Consider the following 7,260-nt stretch of genomic DNA (forward strand, 5'->3'; position numbering starts at 1 on the left):
ATAAAGGCCAAAATGCTGTGCCAGGGAAGTGGGCTGGACATTTATCAAGCCAATATCCTTTAACAGTTTGGACCAACCTGTTGTTTCCACCTTCAGTCTAAACAAGTAACCTTCACTCCTATTAAGCAACAATAAGTCACAAGTAAAGTTGTGAAGGAAGATGGCCTATGGCCCACATGAACTGCTGTTCTGTTTTTGGGAATGGCAGATGTATTTTCTCCCATGCAAGGGTGTAAATATTTCAGAGATATGTGAAAAAAATTCTGACAGCCGTAACAGACGGGCCTGGAGAGTGGGGGCTTCACGCCATTTTCTTTGAGCACAAAATGACATGTCACAAAACTGTCAGGACTTGGCCCTAATTTGACGGTCTGTTGGTGTAGAAGGCTGCAAGATGCTGGGGAGGGAAGCAGTACAGGCATGCCATAAAAACTTCAATGGGCATCAGCCAGGCAAATTTTACAGGCAAATGAAACTGATTTTGCAAAGAGCAAAAGCTATCTGGGAGATGAGGAAGCAGGATGTCTAGCCTGTTCATTATGGGACAAGGATGACCCTGGTTTTCACATATTTTTAATTCCGTGGAATTCTTACCTCCAAAGTCTTGGAGATACCTATGGAGTTTTCTTGGCAGAATACAAAGGTGGTTTCCCATTGTGTCCTCTTTCTGGGCAATTTTTTCAGCTTCCCAGTTTAACCTACAGCCCTGAGATGTCCTTGTAGTCTACCACCCCAAGATTTAAACAGGTGTGGCTCTGCTTAGTTTCTTTCAAGATTAGCCCAGACCAGCTGACCTGGTGATCAAGGCAGGGTCATCCACAGTGACGGTCACTGGCTTCAAAACGCTAGGTGTGACAAAGCACAGACCTCCCTTTTTAATATGCCGTGTATGCATTGCATGTGGGCAAAAAGTGGCATGGCTTTGCTCATCTGGTCATACACCCCATTTTGAGGCTACAGCTGTGGAATTCCCTAACTCCAGGCAAAATCCTCTTTGAATTAGTAGTGACCTTATTGATGTAATCCATGTCATTTTATTGGAGACAGCATGGAAGAAGTTTGTCAGTGCCATCTTCTCAGATGGAGTTTTTACTTCCTTGTCTGCTTACAGCCCTGGTATTTTTTGATGGTCTCCCATCTATGCACTAACATGGCCATCCCACTTAACTTTTGGAGAACAGCCAAGGTTAGCTAGATGCTACCACCGCGATGGATGTTTGCACACATAACCATAATCAACATTTATATTTGCTCCTCTGCCACCACCAAAGATTTAATTTAGAGACTTGGGAGAGAGGGCTGGTGCCTGAAAAAGATCAACTGTAGCAGTGACTCTCACTAATAACATTTGAACAATTAAATGTCTCCAGCATCTGACTTAAAGTCAGTACAGAGATAAAACAGAGGCAGTGTTTTCCACCAAGAGATACCAGCTGACAAAAGAACTGAATGGAAACATAAACTGTTGGAATGTAAATGAATGAATTACTGCCTAAATTTTAATTTTAATTAGCGGGTTTTAGAGTCTTGCACGTGCTTGTTCTGAAGTTATTGGCTGCCCGTCTTACAGCAAGAGAAGAGAATACTGAAGTGATAATTTTCATTTATTAAAGGGATGGTTATCTAACAGTGCCACCCGTATTTCAAAAAGGGTGCCTATTTTGAAATTGTTAATAAACACACACACACACTTAAACTCACTGAAGTGTCAGAACCATTATTCAGTGATCAATTAAAATATATCCATTAACATGTTCCGATAATTACTCAGATGCATAATCTGTATCTTTCCTTATCAAAATTCCATATATCTGTATCTTCCCTTACCACAGTTCTCTTTATTTTGTGAGAGATAAATAGCTGAAGCAGCTTTCTCCTGAAGAGGGCAGTTTGGCCATATCAGTTGCCAGGGTTTCAGTGATTCAGAGACTTGACTGATACTTTCAGATAACAGACTCACTCCTCTATCTAAGCCTAGAGAATAGGGTGTTAAAAATGTAGAGATTAGTTTCTGGATGCCTGTCTCTTATTGCTGCTATGACGTGTTCCATCCAGTTGAATTACTGACTCAACTTATCTATCCAGTTGAATAAGTGACCAAATGACTAAACTGAAAAATCAGGGATGGGCCTTGCTATCCTCTGTATCAGTATTTCTCAACCTTGGCCACTTTAAGATGGGTGGACTTCAACTCCCAGAATTGCCCAGCCAGCATGTTGGCTGGGGAATTCTGTGAGTTGAAGTCCTTAAAGTTGCCGACATTGAGAAACACTGCTCTATGTTGACCAATCCTTTGCTGTTCTACTCGTCCTCTGGTCCCTCCCCCATGGCACCTAAGTATGGATGGGTCCCAGAGCTAATGATAACTCCTCCGAGAAAGAGAAGAATGTAATCTAGCTATTTGTTTGTTCCTCCCTTCCATTCTGTGTGTCGCTTGTAAACACAAGTTGCTTAGAAGTAAGATTCTGAATGAGTACACAAGGGAATGGGAAGAAAAGTATGATCAAAGAAGAATTGAGAGAACAAGCTCTCTGTGTGTAACTTCTTAGAAGGACTATGAAGTGAGAAGCGATTTTAAGGCAAGTCTCAGGGAAGGGGACAAGAGCAGGGCACAGAAATACTGGGATGGCTATTGAATGCTGTAGGCACCATCTCCAATAAATGATGGGTAAGTATGGCATTCCAGGATCCCAGTAGTGGTTATCTGGAAGCCCTCCACATCTCTGATTCCAAGATGGTCTTCTGCATCCTCTGTAGAGCTCCTTTATTTGGAAAAAGCAGTGTATACAAACAGACAACTCCATCCCTCATTCTCTCTCTAAACAGTTTGGGTATTCCATGTAAAGTGAAAACCACATCACTTTTGGGTAAATGCCCCATTGCTAGCCATGAAGTGTTTTTTGGGGAGGTGGGAGGGGGGGCAAGAATGTGAGCAATAGGGAAGGTAGATAACCCAGGGTTAAAAGTGATTGGAGATTTAAGCCATTATCCTATCATCAAAATGACATTACTGTTATTTGAATGAAAGCAGCCAGCACTTCATTCTCCCCAAAACACTTAGAAACATTTTTGTGCCATCCCACCAGCGCCCTCATTGTTGCTGTCATGCGGAAAGATCTTCCTGAACCAATACACGGCAGGAGCCACTAACCTGCCCCATGTTGCCAGACTACAACTCCCAGCAATCCTCATCATATTAATAACAGCAGCAATGACAAAAAAGCATGGGCTACACCAGTGTTGTCCAAACTTGGCCACTTTAAGATGAGTGGACTTCAACTCCCAGAATTCCCCAGCCAGCATGGGGAGTTGAAGTCCACTCATCTTAAAGTGGCCAAGTTTGGACAACACTGGGCTACACATTCATTCATTCATTCATTCATTCATTCATTGGGGTCCATATGCTATCTCTGCTTCTGAAGTTCCAGTGGTCAGAGGTTCTGGAGGAATTACTTGTGGCTCCCAAATGAGTCACCCCTTTTTTTATAGGAAGCTGAAATAAGTTGATGAAATTGAATATTTTCCCCACGAAGGAAGAGGAAGAAGACTCTTGAGCAACATGGTCAGTTTTGGGAGGGTGCGTGTGTTCGGTTTATGAGATCATTTTTCAGACCCTTTTTTGGAAATTACAATCATGATTAACTGTGGTTACATTATTCTATTAATATGTACCTTCCTTCTGCTAATTAGTTCAGCACAATAAAGTTTAAAATAGAATAAAAGTATCATTGCCCAAACCGACTAAGGTTGCTGAGTGGTTGTATTTCAATTACGTCTATAAGGCCAGAGAGCCTTCAAATTTGACTGAATTATTGGAGATTTAACTTCATGTTATAAGTTCATCCTCAGCATTTCCCTTAATACTGATACATAGGCTAGACGAGGTTTCCCAATCTCCCATAAGTCTGGATGTCAATTCCCAGAATTCCCCAGCTAGAATGACCATTGCTGAGAATTCTGGGAGTTGAAAGGTGAAGGTTAAAAAATTCTGCTATCAACCAAACTTTGGATTCCAATGCTATTTCAAGAACCTCTTTGTCTAGCAAATGCTCTGTTTTGTAGCTTACTCTGTTTAGTGCTTAAACAATCCCTTTCTCCTGCGAATAACATCTTAATCCTTATCGGTGTGGGTTAATGCCAGCCTGGAACTGAGACGCAGCTGGGTTTGAAGCTCCTATTTATGTAGTTGATAGTCAGCTCATGCGATGCAGGTGGAGTAAGGCAAGTCCACAGCCTTAAATTCATTTTGCTCTTGCCACAACTTCAGACCTTGAAGGTGGCACACCTGGTCAATATATAATTTAGCACAGGAGGCGAAGCCCAGTGACATGCCTGATGATGAAAGGGGACCCCACAGGCAAGTCGAAAAAGCGACAAGTGGTGGCAAAGAGCAACAGGACTGCCGGTGGTTTAACTGCTTAAAACCATCCCTTTTGTCCCATATTTGTTCAGCTGTTTGGTTTGGAAGATAAGCCACTTTCAGATTGGCCACAATCAGAAATATGCAGGAGCCATCTCTTACCCATGAGGTAATGTATTCAATATCATCTTTACAGACTGAAATTCATCAGTTCCTGAAAGTCCAGGAAGGACTGAAACTTTGGAATGAAAAAGGATGCTTGGAGGTGCAGATGGAACCTTAGAAAAGAGCTTCTCCCTTGCATTTGGCTCCTTTCCCTGAGATCTGAATTTCATCCATGGAAGTTAGACAATTGGGGTTAAGTCTTTTTCTTAAAGCCAACATATAATACTTAAAAGAGAGAGAGAACGTACAGGCTTCTTGTTTGCTTGTTTGTTTTGTTGAAGCTGCAAGATAGGCTGATTAAAGATCCTACTTATATGCATTTTCTTTGTGTTATCCAATTCTGAGTTCCTAGGAATCCAAGTAGTTTGTGAAAAGGCGATTCTGGAAAGATTAGCTCTGTCTACAGTCTTCAGGAAGGGCTCACTTCATACGAAATGTGGGAGGTTATTGTTTTAACAGAACTATTTAAAGGAATTAAGAATTGGGAGTACTGCTGTAGGGCAGAAGGAGGCTTGCTTACTAACTGATAGTAGACAGAAAATCTGAACATCAAGCATACAGGAAGAAAATTAACCCAGGATCTGCTTCTACACTAGTAACACCTTTGTTATTTATCTTGGATTGCCTTGTCCCTGAATGCAGAAGGGAAAATGGAGTCAGGTACAGTAGTAAACTTTGTTCTATCATAGTAACTAGGATTTATGTTTTCCTAGTTTTAAAAAATGGCTGGCTGTGAACTCATGGATCAAGAGAATAGTAATGGAAATATAGTATTGGGGTGACTCATTTTTAAGTGCCTGATGGAAATTGGATTCCGGGTATTTTTCAAAAAGGAGAACAAGAATCAGTGCTAAAAGGAGAGAACTATGTGTTCATACTTAGTCCTAGAAGTAAGGCAAAGCCTTCTTTTAAAAATAAAATCAATAGGTTCTACCAGTTTAACAACACTCTAAAGTAATTGTTTTAGCTGTGCATCCCAGAAAGGGAAGTTTATTCATTCTGAATGATCTACTTCTACACTGTCCAGGTAGCCACATAGCCAATTGTGGCTCTTCTCAAAAAGTTAAACCTAGTTGGATACAGTTAGCCCTTGGAAGGGAGACACACCTGCCCCCCCCCCCAATCCCATGGCTAAAATCTAGATTAGAAAATTGAAATCTCAGAAGAAACCAATGGCAAGCTGTTATTTATTTATAGAAAACTACTTATAAGTGATCAGTGTCCAGAAGTCAGTCTTCATTCAAATGACACTTTACCTTCATTTTTCATTTTTACTACCAAAGTTGTTTTGAGTTTATGCCTGTTTTACAGTTCACAACTTTCTCCAAAGAATGTTGTTACTGAATAACACTTCAATCTTTCATGATACTTTTAATAAATGGGAAATAGCTTTGGAAATATGGAATTTGAATTCTCCCCACTGCAGATCTTATTTGTTTGTAACCAAATGCACAGAATTTTAACAGTGATGCTACACTTCAAAGGTTGACACAGGTTTTATCATTTTTTCAATGTCACAAACTGCAGAGGTGTTAAATGAAATCTAAGAAAGAAGGGAATCTGTAATGATTCATTTTGTGACAATAATCTCAGGTGGCAAAATAAGTTCCTTAGATCTATCAATTACCCCTTGAGACTGAGATGAATAAAATTATGAATTAATACCTTTGTAATAACATGTTTGGAAATATATAGCTGCGCAGCAATTACAAAAGAACTTGTTAAATTGCCTTGTGTTAGCCTAAATCATCATAAAAATTATTAGGCCCTAAATCAGGATGAAAAATATTGTTAATATCTGACACCATCAAAGATTAGCCAAGATTCATATAAATTCCTGGGAGAGAAACAAGCTGTGTGTGTGTGTAGAGAGAGAGACACAGACAGAGACAAAAGGAGTGATATCCCCCTTAAGGCAGAGGTTAACTTTATTCTCATGTAATACGTTGTTTAAGGAAAATATATTTATTTGTTAAATGATTAATATTCTTTGGGGTACTATTTGATAGTGCTATCAAATCTGGGCTGTAAATATACAGGTAGCCCACTAGATGGCAGCAAAGGGCTAGAGTTTTCTATATGGCTTTGCTGCCACCTAGTGGTTGTTCAGAACCATTAACAACAGAACTGTTGGTTGATGTGGGGCAGGAGAAATAAACCAGAATAGCACTTTCTAGTTAGCACATGAGCTAGGATCACTGTTTTGATAAGACTTGACGCTTAGACTTGATAGCAACATCTCCATCTTTATGTAATGATATATGGAAACAAAAAAGATTTTTGAAAATCTATGGTCTTGTAATATTTCCTATATGAAAACATGAGTCCTCTTGAAGTTCAGCTCATCTTCTGATGACTTCATAGCCATGTCCATGTAGTTTCCTTGGCAATAATGTAGACATGGTTTGTCTTCTACAGGAGTTCCATTTTTTTTACTTTCCGGCCTGGCCCAAAGTTCTGCAATTCTTTGGGCGGTGATCCATCCAAGCACAAATGGGGTCTGATCTTGCTTAACTTTTTGAGATCATCCAAAGCCAGCTGGGTGTGACCACCTACATAAACCATGAAGACTGGACCTTTTAAAATGGAGGTGAATACATTTTAGGTTTTTTAACTGTCCTAAAAACCAGTGCTGAATTTGTTTTGAGTGCATTATGTATATTGCTTATGGATCTTGTATGCTCCTATGCATATAAATATAGTATATGTATAACAGAAAACCAATTAGAACTGTA

Source organism: Python bivittatus, unplaced genomic scaffold, assembly GCF_059951505.1.
Source record: "Python bivittatus isolate LINGU-HERP-01145 unplaced genomic scaffold, Pbiv_v1 ctg000050_np1212, whole genome shotgun sequence".
Taxonomy (NCBI): Eukaryota; Metazoa; Chordata; class Lepidosauria; order Squamata; family Pythonidae; genus Python; species Python bivittatus.